This window comes from Furipterus horrens, unplaced genomic scaffold (genome assembly GCF_987537825.1).
Source record: "Furipterus horrens unplaced genomic scaffold, mFurHor1.1.pri manual_scaffold_9, whole genome shotgun sequence".
NCBI lineage: Eukaryota > Metazoa > Chordata > Mammalia > Chiroptera > Furipteridae > Furipterus > Furipterus horrens.
Window position 1 is genome coordinate 13,353,469 of NW_028327179.1, and position 20,510 is coordinate 13,373,978.

Below are 20,510 nucleotides of genomic sequence, written 5' to 3' on the forward strand. Positions count from 1 at the left end.
AAAGCCCTCTCTGGGGCAGGAGAATGACTCACAGTTCATGAAAAGGTAAAAGAATTGGCTGCTCTAAAACAGGCATGTATTAAATACCATATGTGTTCATGAAGGGTTTTGTATGTGTGCATGTGTGTGGGTGTGTGTTGAAGACATTCTTTACGAAGTACTAGAGATTTCCTTTTCCAGGGATATGCTCTGTCAGATGCAGCTTACTTAACTCATATTTTTTGAGTGGGAGAACCAGGTAATATATATATTTTTTAAGATTTTATTTATTTACTTTTAGATAGAGGAAGGGATGGAGAAAGAGAAGGAGAGAAACATCAATGTGTGTGAAAAATACATCAATAGGTTACCTCTTGCACACCCCCAACTAAGGACCTGGCCTGCAACCCAGGCATGTGCCCTGACTGGAAATCAAACCAGTGACCTCCCAGTTCACAGGCTGGTCCTCAGTCTACTGAGCCATGCCAACCAGGGCCAGGTAATAATTTTTAAATGTACTTTAAAAATTAATATCTATTAGACCCTTCTTTATGCCAAGACACTTACAATTCTATTTCTTACACAAAACAATAATATTGTGGCTTATGTCAGATGAAGAGTCACTTTGCAAAGCCCCATAGGTGTGTACATTTAGTACTGTTTGTCGAAGTGACCAAGGCCCATTCATCATCAACGTGGCAATCTCCTTAGTGAGTTATAAGGACCACTGGTAACTGCTGGGACTTGAGAAAGAATTACCTTGGGAAGGAGAGGGTAAACCCATCTTTGAAGAAATGGAAAAGGTGGTGGATATCTACTTCACTTAATCCAGCTCTTCTCAAAATTTCTGGCTTTAGGATCCCTTTACATTCTTAAAAATTGATGACTTCAGAGAGCTCATGCTTATATGGGTTAAACCTATAAATAGTAAGCATATTGGAAATTAAAATGGAGAAATGTCTAGGGCCCCTGGACTACACTTTGTGAACCACTGACTCAGTCAATTTGAGAGGCAAAAACCTGACCCATGTCCTCTCCTGGAAGGTGTTGGCCAAGATGTAAAAGTGACGTCTGGCTGGTGAAGACTAAGGAATTTCATTTGGAGAGAGGCTCCCTGGGTGACAGCTGGTGGCCCATCAAATTATGACAAAGCACGTACCATGATGTGCTAGGTGTGGAGGATACGGTATTTATAAGAGTGGCCTTTTCACCTCTGAAATATTTGGAACTGGTGACCTTCCCTTCTTGACATGATCCTTGACACAATGACCCATGTTCCCGTGAATTCTTTGCTATGGGCATCTCTGGAAATCATTAGCTCCTGGGCATGGGCAAAAATTTCTGAAGGGTAGATGCTTCAGTACTCAGGCCTCAAGTTTCAACAGCAGTATCTTTTTGAACTCAGATCTTTGCATTTTGGCAGGAATTTTCTGCTTTGTTATAAACAGGGTAGAAGAAGTACCTATTCTCTTGGGCAAGTATTTAACATTTTATTATTTAAATCTTAACTAAATAAATGCACAAATGTTGAATGAATAAAATATGAAGTATGAAATCAACTTAATATTATTTAATGTGGTCTAGGAAGGACAGATCCTGTTTTAGCGTAGGATAGGAGGGAATCTTCTCTTTATCAGTGAGAGAAGGGGGTGAGGTGGGCTCATTCCAGGTAAGTTGGTCATTTGGACATTGGTCAGGGGGCTGGAACAGAAATGGTTTAAGTGTAAAATAAAAATGTGAGATCTCTTTTTCAAAAAGCAAGAGAAAAGGGGCTATTAAGTTAATATTAATTTATTAATATTATTAATTGATTAAATTAAAGGTATTAAAAATATTAAATGTTTTCATTTTTTTCCACACTCAACCTGTCATGGTGTTTTTGATTTACTATCTAACGTCATTTCAAAAAAAGAGAAATTAAAATTTTAAATTATTAGCATGATTTTACTGTTCATATTTAGACTGTCCAATGCCAGTTTTAAATGGAAATATAAGAGCATTTAACTTGTGTGTGGAATCACTGAAATTATACAATTTGTTTTTCATAGACTATACACACACATGTATTTAACTCTTACCAGAAGAGTAAGCAGAAACAAGTTACAACACTAACTGAGATGTTTTTATTTCATTTCTTGAAACATGCGATTCTACTACAAGGTTGAAGCAGGTGGTTTTCTTAACACACTTACCTTGTACTCATTTTGCGTCTTGCTGAACTCCACACATGATGGATCCATGGGAATGCTGTGTTTGCGAGACATCACCAACGCTGCGTGTGAACAGGGCAGCCAGGAACAGGGACACGCGCATTGTGCATATCTCCTCTGCTCTCACACATGCTCCCTGGCCCCATTGGACCTCACAAATTCAAGAATTTCAAGATGGCAACAGGTGAGACTTAACCAAACACGGGATGCGTCTGAGCACGGGGCCCTGTCTAACTGACGGGTGTTCCTGTGATGACAATGAGGGCTCATCCTGGCCAGAGGAACGACTCTTGGCTTGTGATTGTGTGCCAATCTCTGACAAACATGGGATGCTCAGGACACCACAGGAGAATACTCTTCCCACAGCGCCAGGAGGACGGGCGACAGCTGGGGGAGCCCATGATGATCTGCCAGGTGCATGAAGAAAATGACTGAATTCCATTTCCTGCTTACTTTTTATCTCATTCTTTTAAAAGTACTGTAGAGTGTGTATATGTTTTCAATATGCGCAAAACATATTAGTGGAGTACTGTGTATACATTATTTATATAAACATACACAGGTGTCTGTGCTCAAAAATGTTTTACTGAAAGGAGTACCTGAAAAACCAATCTGAGGCCACCATCCCAGAAGACAGCATGAGGAATGAGTCAAGGATGACAATCTGGGGATGGAAACCCATTTGGTTTCCTTAGCAATGGCTTCCTGAGAGAAGGGGCAGAGCAGAGAGTGGAAACAGAATACAGCACCCGGACTGGGTCAGTCCCCACCCCCACCCACCTTCCTCTGGTGGAGGATGGTAAGGTCTGGATGAGGTCTGGTCAGACAGCTGGGACTTGAGTTGCTGAGAGGCCCTTGATCTCCAGGGGGCAGAATTTAAGTTGCATCCATGGAGGTGAGGCAAGGATAAAGCCAAGGGCATCCCTGGTGCCTTTCACGAACAAGAGATACAAATAATCTGAATCAAAATGAGAGCAGCCTAGTCAGTAATGACAATTTTCTGAGTTCTGTGCCATTTCATTCATTAGGAGTAGGTCTCATTCTTCCCTCTCTACAGACTAGGAAGCAGAGAGCCAGAGTTCAGGGGCTTGCTGGGGGTTCTGGAGCTAACAACAGCCAGCTATGTCTAGTCCCCTGCTTGCTTCCAGGTTGCAGCAGACTCGGCATGCAAGGAGATACTGAGCAGAAATGCCCCCGGGAGGCGGGAACTAATATTGTTATCACCCCCATTTTACAGGTGAGGAACCTGAGGTTCAGAAGAAGGCTATGGGGACCTGTGTGCTCTGGACAGAGTTGGGCACAATGTGGTCCATGGGTATCAGTCTGAGTCAAAGTCTAAAGGCCAGTTGCCATGGCTGACGTGAGGACCAGCATCCTGTTCCCAGTGAGCCCAACTGTCGAAAGGGTTAGAGGGATCTAAGGGGGTCAAAGGTGAACCCTGGTTTTAAAAATGGGTGGACACAATCTTTAGCATCTAGAGAGGAAGTTATAAATTCAATTTATCTTTCAAAGCACACTCAAAGGCATTAAGAATCACTTAATAATGATCTTGTTGGTATTTACGATATCCCTAAAAGGTAACAAAGCTGCTTCATGTCCTATTTACATCTACGCAGAGCTGAGGAGCGGGGACAGGGCCTTCCTGCTTCTGACTGACAGAGAAGCTGTCCAACTCCACCCGGTGCTGCACAGGAGGCAGCTTCTCACTGTCCTTTCATTGCTTACTTTACCTCATTTGGTTAAACCACACAAGCTCAGAGCTTGGAACTTCCGCTTTCTTATCTTGAACATCAGGTACTGTTCCAGCTCACAGCCAGACACCCAGGAAGGAAGTGTTTGTTCCTTTTAGGCAGCGGGCCTGGCCAGCCACATGGCCACGCTGTTGAAAGCTCTGTAAGTAACATCATCTCTATTGTGGTAAAAAGATCTATTAGAGCTGGCAAGTGTACACGGTTAGATGTTGTAAAAACTGCAGAGGCGAGCGAGGGAGGGCCAGGGAAGGGGGGGCGGGGGGCGGGGGGAGAGAATCAAGCATGAGCCTCTTTTTCTATCCATTTGGAGTTTTTCTAAACCCAGTTATAACTTAAACCAATATATCAAACCTCAATCTGTTTGATACGTGTTGGGAAGCTAAACTATGTTAATCTTTTATTTTAGTCAACTCTTTATTCCAGTTGGAATTATATGCTTGCCATTTTTACCATTACTTAAAATGTTTTTGTTCTCTACTTTTTTTTTTAACTTAGATAACTTGTTAAGTAGTTCATAAAATTTGTAGATGTTGTGTCCTTTGGTCTGGGAAAAAGGTTTGCATGGCAAGTTTCTAACCTTGTGTTGTTATTTTCCTGCGGCTTCTGGTTTCTTAGAATGTATGCTTTAAATGAGCTATTTACTGTTGATTTATAATGCAGAGAATTTTGAGAAGTTCTAAATTAAAGGGGTATAAAATATTTCAAATGGCACAAAATATATTTTAAAAAATGGGACACGGAAAAATCCCTGAATCTACCTAAGAAGTCCTGTCAACTAGAGATTTTTGCCACTGTGGTCAAAAGGGCCTGGCTAATGAAGCTTAATAGTTGGGAGGGATTAGATTGTGAATTAGGCAAAATCCATACCTCTTTTTTTTTTTTTATTGTAGAAAATAAAAATTTACATTCAGTTCTAGACTACTCGGGGTCATGGTGGGGGTGGAAAGGTCGTGGGTGACCTGGAAAGACATTCCTGCCTGCCCATCTTTGGCGTCTGTTTGTGCAGGTGTTGAATGTGAACAGGACACATGAGAAAATGCACAATGTTGCAGAGAATGCTCTTACCCTGAAATCTCAGTCCTGTAGGCTGGAAAGCCATCTGGTGGAGCCCTTTAGCCTGTTTTGTTGATCCTCTTTCCAACTAGAGCTGGGTGTATTTCTCAGGTTGACGTACAGCATGTGCTTGGTTAGAATTCCTCCGTCTCCTTCCTTGCTCTCCCCTTTTTCATCTTCTTGGTCTGCCTTGGACAGTCCCTGTGAGGGGGAAGCCATGTCCCAGCAATAATAATAGCTGCCACTGCCTGAGGGCTTACCCCGATCTTTTCCATTTACATTGATCTAAGCTCTTTAGATGTACTGTAGTATTCAATATTCACCACAATCTCATAAAATAAGTTGTATTAATATCCCCACTTTAAGGTTGAGAAAACTCAGGCACAGAGAAGTTAAATAACTTCCCCAAGGATGTGCAGTTTTGTAAAAGGCTTAGTGGGATTTCAACCCAGGTGGTCTGCTTCCGAAGCATGTGTCTACGTCTACAACCCAGTATTCCCACCCACCCACCCTCTGCAAAAAAAAAAAAAAAAAAAAAAAAAGGAAAGGAGAATAATAGTTGTGAAAATAATGACCTGAGAAGATCACAAGGGAGGCTTGTGGGCTGGAAATGATCTGTTTCCTGATCTAGGTGCTGGTTCCATGGAACTTGTGAAAATTCGTGGAGCTGAATACTTATGCATTTTTATGTCTGTGTATTATGCTTCAATGGTATCAAAATAGAAAGGAGAACATGAGCAAAAAGAATTAAGGCATAAGCATATAACCAATGATAAAATTGAGTAATAATCTGCCTTAAATAATCTTCATGTTAAACAACATCTCTAACTGAGTAAGTTTGGCTCACATGTAGGTGGCCTGGTGGGTGGTCTAGAACGCGCGCTCTGGGTCAGATTGTCTGGGTCTGAGTTTAGGGCTTGCTACTAGGTAACTTTGGGTTAATAACCTGATCTCTGTCCATGTCTCCGTTTACCAATCTGTAAAACTGGGGATAGATTATTCCTACTTTACAGGGTAGGATTAAATAATCAAATTTACATAAAGATTTGGAAATAAAATGAAGGTTTTCTCTTCTTTGATGCCGAGGAAGACTTGGCACTGAGGGCAATCCAGCTGGTTCAGGGAAGGGAGATTCACAGAGAATAACTATGATCCTCATTCTTAAATAAATAAAGTGGAGGCATTTAAAAGCCATTTTGTTGGCAGAATTAAGGTGGGTCCCTTCTTCAGGTAAAAAGCTCTTCCTTTCAAAGCAGCTTATATAAGCAGATCCAAGGTTAGCCAGACATTAGAAAGAGTACATTTCCCCATCTGTGGCATAATCATATGTTCCGGAGGTAACATGCTGAAGTGAAAGTAAGTCGGTCTATGTTATTTCCTAGCATTTATGACAAAGGCTGGATTCCAAGGGGAAGCAAATGAGAGAACAAAGAAGTTAAATTTCGATTATCTGACTGTTTCTGTCTACTCCTTGGCTTGATATGTTTCAAACCTGTAACATCAGTAATGTTTGTCCCCTTCTTTCGTATTCTCCACCGCACAGAACTAGCCCACAAGCATTTCTAAGAGGCTCACGGTGTCCTTCCCTTGCCCTTCTGTACCTGCTGTCCTGCCCTTCTTCCCGAAGGCCCATTCTAACTTCCCCGATGGTCAGCTGTGCTTGCCACAATTCTGTCAAAGCAGACGGATTAAACATGTCAGGTGACATATGGAAGAAAGGGCTTTCTGATTTATTATGGAACTTTTTATGGGTATGAGTTATTTCTATTGGCCGGGTACCTGCTCTCAAGACTTGATCACATTTCAAGGCACTGCTGTAGCCATTTACTCAAATATTCCAGGTCCTTAGATGTTTGCGTGCACACGTCTGTCTGTGTGTGCACGCGTCTGTCTGTGTGTGTACCTGCCTGAATACAATTGGAAGGATAGCTGATTGCAAAGTGAGAATGCAGATGAAAAGTGGTCTCTCTCCAATCCTCTCTTTCAATGATTTTAAACATCACTATGGCTATCTTAATTGGGAAAAGGGCTTAGGGTTACAGTGCAATGGAAAAATTTTTTTAAGTTTATTGGGGACGAGTTTGAAAGCATTGTACTATTTATTTAGAGATGTATATAGAATGCTCTATCCTTCCCTGCATTTCTGTTTGCAAGTAGATTGCTGTCGTGTCTATTTCTTGCAGGGAAGTTCTTTATATATACATATATAAAGGCCTAGTGGTATGGGAAGGTCAGATTCGGGGTGACCATTCTCCCTCTAGCTTTTCCGATGACATGTCAGATGAAGGATAATTTAAGAAGCACAGAGCCGGGTGATGGGTCTCGCAGAGCTGCCTGTCTGACGGGCCTGGAGGAAAGCTTATCCCCAGCCAGGTAATTTACGGCAGAAGACGAGCTCAGCTCCCTGCAGGCAGCACAACCTGAGTTCTCCGAACAGCTCCTGCTTTATTAGAGAGAGCTGTAAGTTGGAGACCGGATAAGTTACGGCTTTCCAGCGGCTTCCCCCTTTCTCCTTTTCCTGGTTGTGATTGTTATTTATTATTTGTGGGTAGGGATGAGAAGGTTCACTTTGCCAACTTTTGAACCCTCTCTAAATTCATGGCTCTGAATTGTGAACCATCCCTGAACCTTCTGGCACTTGAGTTTCTATTCTCTTAGCCTTCGGCAGCTTCCCGTTGTGAACAGAGCAAGGCTCTAAAAAATTTATTTTAAAAAGGTGGAAATAATTCCTTAAACATCAACTAGCTCTTTAAAATAAAAAAACAAAACAAAAAACAGAAAGCAACCTATTTTCATGATCCAGCATAAATGAATTGAAAACATATGCTCCCAATCTCCCCCCAGTTTATGCAGCAAGTTCATGGCTGAATTACTATTAGGCTTCATTGGATTCAAAGTTGATACGAAATCATGGGGCAGGGGATGAGCCCAGACATATTAGTTCTTTTGGTTTCTACTGCTTTGCTCCTTATTTAAAATAAAATGCGCTTTGAAAGCTGGAGAGGAGAGGAAAGAGCAGGAGACATTTATAAGCAGCATTTTGCCAAGTAAGAACTTTGTATTAGGAAATAGAGCATTTTGGCTAAAGATTTAAATTCTTGGTTTAATGGCTGTAACATTAGGAGGTAGAAATAACTTTGAAATCTCCACCACCTTGGAGTGCTTCTCATCACCTTCACGCCTGCAGCTAACTTGGCGTTTCCTTCCCAAACTTCAGGTCCTGTCCTTAGGAATCCCGAGAGGTTATTTGCATCTAGTACTTTCTATAGCCAATTGACTTAACTATATCTCTTTGAAAGTGAGCCCTGAGGGTACACAGCCAGCCAGCCAAGGCAGCCTGGGATAAAATGCGGGCAGTTCTAAGAAATTCTGCTCTTCTCTCGAGTCCCTGAGTTCAGAGGTGTCACATGCGCTTCAGCCTCAGGAGACAGAGCATAGCAGGCTTTGGGGAGTTGGGTCCATGGTATGTGGCAGAATTCAAGAAATGTCTACCTCAAGAATGGCTTGGCTGCTGGACAAGAAATACTCGTGGGATGCATACAGGGGGACACACTATTGTGTGTTGGGGACAGATGTGCCCTGAGGCCACAAACTGCCAGAAAACAAATATGTTTGGGAAGGTCACTTGCCAAGGCCTTGTTTCTCCATCTGATAAAAATGGGCTCACCTTTTGCCACCTACCTTGTGGGGTGGATGTGGGCTGAATGGGAGACATCCCACAGAGAGCTTAGGGGTCCCTGGTTTAAAGTCAAGCACCCACATAAAGCACTGACCTCCAGTAAAATGTTTTTATGGGAGAGCCAGCCGCGCAGGGGGCAACGTAGGTGTATTTTTGCCTGTAGCTAGCAACCAGCTCCAAACATGCTTTCTAGTTCTTTGTGGAGAGGAAAATACACTTGTTAAAAGTTACTCTGTGATGACAGAATGTGCTGAAAAGAAACTGCCAAGAACACCCCTTTGCCCAGGCCGGGCCCTGGTGGCCCATTGCGGGCCGGGAGTATCTGAAGTGGGGGTCCTTAGAGAAAGCAGGAATTCTCCTCTACCACAGACTGTTGAAATCTCCCCATTCAAATGTTTTAAAAGCTGCAGAGAATTAAAAATAGAAGCTTTTTGGAGGGAGGAGACGGTCCTTTGGGGGCACTCTGTTTGCTTTGGTTTCTATCTCCTTCCCTGGAATGTAGTCAAAACCCGGAGAAGTCAGCATGCCAAGAGTGGGCCTTGCGGAGAAATGAAACCCCCTCACACCAAAGTGAGGGTGAGGAGCTCCTTCTGGTTTTATAATCATTTCTGTTTATAGTAGGAAAGAAATAGCCCCCTTCTTGAATTCGGCACATGTAGTCTTTTCTTAACTGCTCCCCTCCTTATGCAAACATTATAGGGCCTAGTCCTTCAATAGGTTATTATGGAGCAGCTAATGTTAACTACAGACCAACACTGCCAGTGGAGTGGGATGACTGTCACCTAGGTGGAAAAGTGCCATTCACACAGAGGAGGTGACGATTGCAAATGGTGGCCACCAGAGTCAAAATAGTTGATCACATGCATGGGGAGAAGAATGCCTTGCGTGCTCTTTTAAAAGTTCAAGAGAGAGTATGGGGTGGGGATGGGTAAAAGGTAACCTGTAGGCCACTGGTTCCTGGGGCCCTGATTTCAGTTGCTGGAGTCCTAAGAAAATGAGGAGGCAGGTAAATGTCTTGGGTCTTGGGGCAGCCTTTAGCTAGTCTCTCTCTCTCTCTCTCTCTCTCTCTCTCTCTCTCTCTCTCTCTCACACACACACACACAAACACACACACACACACACCCATGGCTTATCCTCCTAGCTCAGATTATATAAAGCACCAGAACTATCTGAAATAAAGTTTTTCATCAGGGACCCATGGATCGTCTGAACCTGCCTGGGACTTTCTTCCTTGCCTCCAAGTTCCCGGTGGGAAGAAGGGCCAGTAAAGAGCAGCAGAAACACACAGAGTTGGTGAATGTGCTTGTTTAAAGAGGGAGGGCCCAGCACCATCTCTGCTCTGGCTCAACAGAGAAGCTAGGGCTCATTTCTGTTTAAAAAACTTCTAATTAAACGTTAAACACAATTTAAATGTTTACTTTTATTAAAATAGTTAATATTTAATGTTATATTAGCTTCAGCTATACAACATAGTTTGTCAACATCAATATACCTCAGGAAAAGATCACCATACCAAGTCTAGTAACCGTCTGTCATTGCGCAAGGTTATTACGATACTATGGACAATAGTCCCTGTGCTGTCTGTGCATTACATCCCCGTGACTTCCTTGTTTTATAACCAGAAATTTGTACCTCTTACTCCCTTCACCTTTTTGCCCTTCCTCTCTGGCCACTGTGAGTTTGTTCTCATGTCTACAAGAACGGTTTATGTTTTCTACTACTTGGTCATTTGTTTTGTGTTTTAGACTTCACATGTGAGTGAAATCATACAGTATGTGTCCTTCTCTGATGGGCTGATTTCACCAGGTCATCTGCTTCTTCCTCAGCATCTGCCTGGCACTGATGGTGGGGGCAGCCCAGGGGATGCTACCCTGGCCCTGTTGTGGAGAGGGGCCCTTCTCCCTCCCAGAGGCGGAACTCAGACCAGTGGAGGCCTATGCATCTACAAGATGCTGAGGTGGACATACCTTAGCGACTTCCTTGCTAGGAAGAAAAATGTCCCTTGTCTTTCTGCAGTGGAAGAGGGACAGTGAGAAATGTCCCTCCTCTCTTTAGCTCACCGGCGTGATATGAAAATGAAAAAGTTAATGTTGTTGCTGGGCGCTGTCATACTCAGGTGACAGGCAGAGCAACACTAGGTTTATCGTTCTGGTTGTCGCTATTCGCCTATGTATCTGTCGCTCTCTCTCGCACACCACAGGGCAAGGATGGTCTCTACAAGGAAAGACAATAGCACAGGCTGCTAATGAGAAAACTCACAGGGCCTCACCAGGCAATGGTTTCAAATTCTTGTTTCCCTGGGCATGGACCATGCCTCATTCCAGAATGAGAAAATCTGGAAACTTGACTACCTTGAAAATAACGCTATGGGTGTGGAAGGGCTGGGACAGATCTAAATGTTTTAATTAATATTTCAAAAATTGCAAAACTTGGCTAGCTTACGAGTGTTTGATTTATATAGCTCTGTGTTACCTGGTAGCCACTGGCCACATGTGGCTGGTAAAGCATTTGAAACGTGGCTGGTCCGAGTCACAATGCTCTGTAAGCACAAAACATACACTGGCTTTTGAAGACATGGGATGAAAAGCATACAAAATACCTTACTGACCATTCATATGATTGCATGTTGAAATGATAGCTTGTGTAGGTTTATTTAAATCTTATTAAAATTAAATGTAGCCACTTCTTTTTCTTTTTTTAATTAAAATTATTATTATTTTTTTTAACAAGAGACTATCCACTGTAGGATGGCCCTCCCCTACAATGGTTCCTGGAAAATTTAAAATGACCTATGTGGCTGTATTTGTGGCTTGCCTTATAGTTCCGTTGGGCAGCTCTGGTACAGACTATACACAGAGAGCGAGGATATTGCTGTCTGGAATGCAGTTCATTGTTGTACGTCACATCAGAAAAAATGGTGGAACAGTTTGAAATAGATGAAAGGGAAGTTGCTGGGTGTCTTAACACATCCTTGCAGTTCCCGCCACCTTTCGGTTTTTAAGTTTTTAAAAAATAATTATGCAAGTTGTAGAAAATTGATAAAATGAAAATAATTTTTATCTATAAAATGCATATTAATTGTGTCCAGTGCAATGTAATTTAGCATTGCCCTGTGGGTATATGCTTTTGCATTTCTGTGTGAATTCATGTCCGCATTCCTTATTGTCCATATGTGCGTGGTTTATTGAATTCTTTGACCTGGTAACATCTTAGTTGTTCCTTCATTAATTAAAAAATTAAAATAATCTTTGAAATGAGTTTATTTTATATTTGTGTGAGGGTCCTAATTTTGTCTTTTTAAACAATACTAGAGAATTTAAGAGTTCTTGGTCTTTAAGATTAACCCCTAATCCTATGGCCCCAGGGGCAGAAGTGCTTTTGAAACCCTGAAATGGGAGAGAGAATGTGTTTTTCTAGAAAGTTGTCTTTTTGTTTGCTTGTTTTTTACCTAATGGTCAATTGCTGCTTAAAATCTACTCATCCATAGAGCAAACTAAATTGCGAGTTACTCTGACTTTTGTGAGCCAGCCAGGGAACCCTCCCACCCACCCAGTAGAATATTTGATTCTAAGAGAAGATTTACTGAGTTCTGAATAACGAAAGAGAAACTTAGCCTACAACTCATCAGTGAGGTATACACTGTGGATATTGAGCAAACACCCAGTTGTATAAAATCCCTAAGTTTAATGACGAAACACATTTAAAAAGAAAATGAGTGGTTATGCTTTTTTGTTGCCCTTTCTTGTTTTTCTTATAAACATTAAAACACCCAAACCAGCCCTGTTCTTATTTTACCTTGCTTCATTTTCCAAAAAGAACTGGTTTCCTTCAAGGTATGACAAGATAGACCAGGCATATCAGTATTCATTTCATATTTCCAGTTATTCCTGTGGAGAAAAAAATCGGTTTGTACAAACATGAGCAAATTAAAAACATAAAATAGGTGATTTCACCCACTCTCCTTTAAAAAAATACTACACTTACGATGTATATGTTTTGTTTCTTTTGCTTATTTTTTTAAAAAGAAGTTGGCTTTTATTAGCAGAAAGATCATTAGATTTTGTGAGTATTGGCCTCCAGCATGTAAGTTTTACAGAACATGTGAAAGTTTACTGGTCTTTCACCTGCAGGGACGTATGATTTTTATGCGTCGGTAATTCTGAAAATGAAACATTCACTCTACAAATGCAGAACAGTCCACTTATAAATTTTATGTTTTGTGGGCTATTTTATTATATAAGGCAGCCACCTTGGAGATTGAATTTAAAGTACAGTTAAACAATATTCTCACCTATATAGTCAGCCCATATATAATTATTTTCTTTTTTGGTTCTTTGGGAAATAACACGAGGAGGCTTTGTGGCATGAGTATGTCCCTCGGCACCACTATTTTTAATATCATAATTTACTTGGTGATATAACCAAGAAAAATAAAATATGCCTTTTTAAAATAATTTTTAGGTGTTTGAGATTGATTTTTGAAGTTTAACTTGGCCACAAGATGCTTTTGTTTTTTAAATTAAAAATACTTTATTGTATGAGTATGAATTTGTGAACTATTTACTTCAGAATAAGATAACATTCTTTTAAAAAGTTGATTTCATTAAATGAAAACCTTTGATAAAATCTTTTCAAATTTCAAATGTGTTTTTAATGTATCTTAAAAAAGAGTTTTGGTGTATCTTAATTCTAGTAGAATGGGGGGAAGAAACACCGATATATTAAATCTATCATTATTAAAAATTAATGGAATAATGTACTTTAAAAATAAAACCAAGGTTTTATTTGCACAAAAAATTTATTTCTTATGGGAGAGCTTTAATCTTGACCCATTTTCCACAAAAAGGGGTTACTATATACCTCAGCTCTTTCTTTATCTAATTTTAATTTTCTCTCGAGTTGATTTTATTTGTTTTCTTCAGAAAGATTTTGTTGCCATGATGATTGGTAGTTAAACAAGCAGACAGATGCACAGATACAGTTTCTTCCTGGAAATTGAAGAATTAAAGAATCTTTTCCAGAAAATAGTTTTTTTTTAAATTTTTTTATTAACCTGATGATATTTAAAAGATTAATCAAAGGGTGATGTCTTTGTCATCTTCTGCCTATTCAGGACTAAAAAGGTTTGGAAACAGAAAGTTACTATTTATCACACAGGACTATAATATTTATCAATACTATTAGTTGCATAAATAGTATCATATACTATTTATGACATATGGCTTCCTGTGTCAGGAGGTTCTCCATGGCCAACATGCCCATCATCCATGTGAAAAACAGCTAAGAAACGGGCAAATTCGGGAGCTACAGAAGTACTTCGGATATTTGTAATGTGGAGCTCAGCCAACCCATGAAAAGCCTGTAATTGTTGGGAAAACTTTCCTATCTACTTTTATCTCTGAAGAAGGACCTTTATCAGAATTTCAGAAGTATCCTTGCCCATCCTCTTGAGAAAAGATTCAGAATGCTTCGCGAGCAGGATTGTTACAGCTCGCTGCTTGTCTCAATACCACCTAGAAGAAAATGAAGACTTTTAAGAACATCTAATTGCTTGGTGTATATGATGCCCAACTCAATCCTAGGACTACAATTTTCATACAGTCCGGCAGTGCATAAAACTAAGGAGACATAGTTCTTTAAATCACATGCCATCTCAGGCTTCTTTTCTTCAAGTCTAAGGCCACTCTTTCTCTTGAGCATCACACCTGCTTGTGTCCTGTCCCCTAGTCTTTCCTTCCTTCTCCCTCCGAATTAACTGAAGAAAACCTCATGGTGCGCCTGACTTATGGAGGAACAGATAATTCTGACTGTGGAGTGGGAAGGCAGTCCTGTAATCCATTTAAGAATGAATCAATATATGTTCATACAATGAATCTGTGTCAGAAAGAAGTTATTAAAGAAATATTGTGCTGTTGTTAAGGAGTTTTATTAATTTAGAAACCTAGGGTTTCAGTGTTTATAACAATAATGTTTGTGGGAAAGTAATGAATCATTTACAATCATCTGTGTTGGAGATAATATTATCAAAGCCCATCATTTGAGAACGGTCCCCACAATGGACTCCAATTTCTCGTTCTTCAGAACTCTCCCAAATCCCAAAGTAAAGGCATAGTTTAATCTGCGCATGAGTAAAAGTTGAAGGAAGTTGCAAAGCAACCTCCAAGTAATGAACATCTTGCCAGGAAAATGTGTCTGATCTCCAAGGAAAGGGGGCTGGCCAACGGGGTTTTCTCTGTCGCAATTTGCAGCCCTTTGACAGCAATAGCTCCCTGGTGGGAAGCATGTAGACGTCTCAAGAAGTGAGGACGATTCAGAAACATAATTGGAAAGAGAGAACCACAGACAAGGAGGTTGTTCAAAACAGCTCACTTCTCATTTCAGTATTTTCAGAATTTGTCTTTGCATCCCACATGCACTAATCACAACCCTGTACAAAAGACAGACCTTTTCCAGATGCTTTGGTGAATTTACTGTTTTGTTTTCTATATAGGTGATAACTAATTTTCGATAAGGGCTTTACAATTTTAAAAGCATGCAACATTTCATTTTCACAATAATCCTTTGAAGTTTCTATAATAATAGTAGTAGTTATTATTATTATTGTAATTGTTCTTATGCTGATTTTTACAAATAAAAACGCTGAAGCACAGACTATTTAGTCATCCAAGTAATAAGTGGCAGAGCAGAAATTTTAAAATGCAGATGACTGAACCCCAAACTCCCTGCTTTCCTCCTCCTTTTTGGAACGACAATGGGATAGAATAACAAACACATGCTTATTTTAATCATTAATAAATTGATTTTTTTTTTTTTTTTTACTAAGAGCTTGGAGAAATGTAATACGCAGTTTTGTGTATTTAAAATTCTTTGTTCAGAGAACTTAAAAGTTTGTACTTTTACATATATGGACTTATACAATATTTGTACCATTTTGAAATATTTAGGAGAGGAGGAAATGTCCTTCACGATGAAAATAAACTAACACCATCAGGCGAGGGGTTGGCACCAACCCAAGCATCCTGATTGCTCTGTACATTGTTGGTGGCATTTATCAAAGTTGGCAATTGTAAGAAGCAGAACTTGTGTTATGCAGATTTCGTTGGCAATCTGCACCTTCCCTCCAGAGTGCACCGGGGATGGACCTTTCCTCCTGTTACTTCCTTCTGCTCCCCACTCAGTGCCTTCCAGAATTCAGCTTGGGCTGTTAATGCTTGGTTTGTAATGTGAACACTGACCATTCCTGTTTAACTGATGGGAGAGGTGAAACAAAGAGGGGTCGTCAGACATCAACAGCAAACCAGAAGAGAACGTCAGAATCTTCCATGATGCTGTGCGCTTGTGTCCAATGGCTTTATGAGACTATCTTTCAGCTTAAAATTCAAAGATGAACGTCAGAAAAAGAACTTTTGCAGCCCTTTCTATCCCAAGGGCTAAGTCCCCTTTCTGACACAGGACGGCATCTCACTAACACAGGCTATTTTTCAACAACAGATGGGTCTATAAGTGTGACTAGAGCCCTCCTCATGTGTCTGGTGGCATGTGGGCTTCTTCAATTGTCCATGTGGTTCTGATTGTCCTGGAGGGACCATACAACATTAATGCAGTTTCTTCCTTAATGTGCCACCTCTCTGTCAGCCCTGATGTTCAGGCCTCCACGTTTAGATGCAGACCTCCAACAGACCAGCATGAGAGCCACAGAACTGGGTGGAGATTTGCCAAAACAAGCAGCCAGGATTTGAGTGAGGGTAGTGATAACACGATTTCAATTTCATACCATCTGTCCCCAGATTTCTTTCACTATCAGGATGGTCGCTGGCTTTGGAGCATGGTCAAAATGCCAGGGTTCTGGAATGTTCTACATGGAGTTGAAAGGAGCAGGCATCCCTGGGAACCCCATAGCTGGTTCTTGCCATGGGAACGTGGCCAAGATTGCTGCCTCCCTTAAGAAGAGATGTACTTGAAAGTCCTAATGAAAACAGCATCAAACCCTGAGGAGCTGACTTTGTGTCTGAGAGGCTGGGTGAGGGATGTCAGATTGCTCCTCAGGCAAGAGGAAGAGAGAACATAGGCAACCAGGGAAAGGGGAGTAAAAGATATGCCCGCGTTCTTCTCAGCAGGGAGCAAGCTTTCTTCCTGGGAGAGTAAAATCTTACCACCTACTGTGGAACTATAATCCCCCTCCAACATCTTTCTTCAGCGAGGTCTCACCATGCCAATAAGAACGTAAGCCATACAACAAAAACCACAGCAACAAGATAGGCTTTTTTTGGCCAGTGAGTCAGAGGTGTGGTTGTTTTTTTTTTGTTTTTTTTTTTTAATTTTAATGGTGGATTATTTTACACACGCTCTTGGGTGATTATTTTCTTTGCTCCCAGGCAATCTGGATTAATTGATACAATAAAGGTCTTGGAAGCCCTAAAATGTTGGTCCAATTCCCAACTCTGACACAGAGAAGCTAGAGGCCTTGCAAGAGAATATGTAGAAAAATCAACAATTTTTCTATCTGCAGAACAGGGTAGGTGTGCCCCTGGGAACACTGTGTGGCATTTAAGAAACTGTGTTATGAATGCTAATTAGTCACCAGTTGCGTTCCACATGGAGTCTCTTGACATCAGTAAGCTGATTGCTCACGAGATGATAATACTGGCTTAACTCTTAAATGTGGGTTTCAAAAGTATAAGCTTCTTGCAAGTAGAAAAAACTTTAGGCAAGAATCATGGGGTCAACTTCCCTTATTTCACTCAAGGCCCAGAGAGGTTAGCGACCTGGTCCAGGCCACTGACAGGGTTAGCGACAAGCCAGGACAAGAATGCTGGGCTTTTCCTTTGATCTGCACTACGTTCTATAAGCCACGTTGCTTTGTATGTACCCGCTTTCTGTGATGATTCCTGGGGGAAGGATCATGGCGTGGGTTTTTCAGGCACCTGGATGGTGATTTGGGGGTCACGTGCGAGGGCACTCTTTGAGACAGCTGCTTTCCCATCATGGGCAAGACTCTTTCCTCGATGACAGAATGGCCAGCATCTCCTATCAGTCGCCGAAGTCTTAGAAGGCATGAAAATAAACAAAACCTGACAACTCTGTTCCCGTGTTATGACCTGTTCACCTCCCTGCCACTTCCAACTTCACTCCTCTCTGAGTGGCCTCCATGTTATTGAAGTCAGCAGGGCCTTCAGAAATCAGGCAGCATGTGCTGAGTCTGCCGGCGGGAGTGGCCGTGTGGCCTGCGGGGCTGAGCTTTTAACTCCAGGTTAGGCCTGGCACAGAGGAGCAGAAGCCACTGCTAAGACCACTTTTAGTCTTGAAATTTCCAAGTGTTCCCTACCTTATTCTAAATCCCTTCATGTCTTAGAATCACTAAGATCCTCGCTCTGATCAGTATTATTTCTTGAAGTACTCAGGAGCCTACTTTATTCTGCAACTGGAGTGTCCAGTAGACAACTTTAACAAGAGCATTGGTAACCCCTTAAAAAATACAAAGTAAATCCAACTCACAGATTACTGTGAATGACACTAACAGTCCTATATCAAATTTATTTCATGTCAAAGTAGAAGCAACTCAGATAAGCATCTGTCAGTTGATGACTGGTGAACCAAATGTGGTATATCTATACAATGGCATATTATTTAGCAATAAAAACAAAGCACTGATATACACTGAAATATCAATGAACCTCAAAATGTTACGTCAAGTGAGAGAAGGCAGACAGAAAGAGACCACATGTTGTCTGATTTCCTTTACAATGTAATGCCCAGAAGAGGCAAATCTATAGACAGAAAGTAGACTAGTGATTGCTAAGGGCTGAAATTGGGAAGAAGGAGTGACTGAAAATGAGTACAAGGTTCGTTTTAAAGTCACCTAATGGCAATGGTTGCACAACTCTATAAACTTACCAAAAGCATTGAATTGAATACTTTCAATGAGTGAATCTTATGGTATGGAGATCATACCTCAATAAAGCTTTAAAACGAACAATCATGCAACAGACGCCCCAGCTCTTAGTATGGAGGACAACTTTGGTGTAGAGTGATGGCTGGTGTGGTCGGGCCTCCAGGCTGACGGAGCATTAGAGTTTCCCAGAATTTCCCTCGGCTCAACCACTCCTCACGGAGAACCAGTGACCTGTGAGTCAGGGCAGGACATGATGCAACAATTTAACAAAATCAACTGGCTGCCCTTGCGAGGTGAAGTCTGACAAAGCCTCAGTTCAGGGACAAATGCATTCAAAGGGAAAAGCCCACGGCAGTGGCAACAATTTAGATCTGCAATTAAGACACTTAAAGTGTTTAGGGCTGACAAGGAGTTAAAGTAAATGTTGATTCAGTTGTAAAGTTTCCAGAGCCGTAGTCTTGCAAAAGGGTCTTGCACAACTGCAGAGTTTTATTTACTTTTGCATTGTTATTATCTTAATATTCTCTCTCTCTCTCTCTTTTTTTTTTTCCAGAAAATTTTCCAACCAGCTCTGGGACCCTTAGCAGGGGAGACTGGAAACAGATCCGAAAAATGCAGTCAAGATAATTTCAAAAAATCACCCTTTAACGAGTACCATATTCCCTCCAATTTTCCCTTATATATGATCCACCATTTTGCAAATACTGATGTATAAAGAATGCATTGAATGTGGCAAAAGTTGAAGATAGCCCCTGTGGATAAGACCTAATGGACACCATCCTGAAATAATACATACAGCTCAGCCTCCAGACATGTGTCTTCAATTTAAAATAATTCAGCAATCATGTTCAACCAAAACCTGATTACACAAAATGGGACTTTTTAACTCCCAGACTTGGATCAAATTTTGAGGCCACAAAAAAAAAAGAGGGGGGAGAGATAATATGTGCCATGTTTCTATACTCCAGATACTGTGATTAAAAAATCCACACACAAATTTAACTATTTCTTTGAGCTTATCAAAGCAAAATTGATATTTTCCTCCTATAAATATTTGTCTCGCCTTTAGGAGAACGTGTGTGAAAGCCTTGGGCTGAGGTGCAAAGGGAATGGAAGAAAGCCGAAAACTAGTTGGGTTCCTCTGTGGGACTATTATGGTTTCCAAAGCAGTGAACTGGGTCTCATTCTTCACTTGCTTGGAGGCCCAGGATGGAGGAGACAGGACTGGACAGAGCAGGTTTTCTCTGGGGTGGCACTGGATTGCCCCACACAAGCTGTGGTCCTCAGAAGATGTTCTGTCTGTCCTCTTCTAGCTTCACTTCATTGCCAGCTGCCTCCTTTCTCCCTCATCATCCCCATGGTTGGTCTCCTTTCTTATGGGCAAGTTGGACCTCTGCATGTATTATGATCTCTGGGCTACAAATCCTTTTCCTTTGATAGACTGCTCAATATTTGAATGGCTAGCATTATTAGGTACTTGTTACTTCAAACCCCTTTGATAGGAGAAATAGTTATATAAAAGTGTTCAGTGAGTGATAAGATCACTAGACAAAGGAGATCCAAGATGGTGGTCAAGTAGGCGGAAGATCTACTCACCTCCTATAGCACTAAACCAGATTGACAACTAAATTATAGATCAATCAGCCTGAACCACTAACTGAAGACTACCTGGACAGAAGTATTATAACCAAGGATCTACAGAAGAAGCCACACAGACTGAATTATAGTGCATGTAAACTGTAATTGAAAATAAATAAAATTTAGGAGAAAAAGAGATTGTCAGATAAATACAAATGCCCAGTTCAATTTGAATTTCAGATAAGCAACAATTAATTTTTAGTATATGTCCCAAATATTGCACATGATGATGGTCTCAAAATTAGGCAGCACAAACCTGGGTGTACTAGAAATAAAGGTTTTTACTTGTGTTTTCTTTTTCAATCAGA

The 20,510-nt window shown here is 40.9% G+C and overlaps 1 long non-coding RNA gene across 1 annotated transcript; it reads left to right on the forward strand.

Moving 5' to 3' along the window:
• The first annotated feature begins 3,953 nt into the window (after positions 1-3,953).
• On the forward strand, positions 3,954-20,510 carry LOC150001316 (uncharacterized). The gene is made up of 2 exons (XR_016513181.1): positions 3,954-4,082; positions 19,118-20,510. It is a non-coding gene; the product is annotated as an uncharacterized LOC150001316 (long non-coding RNA).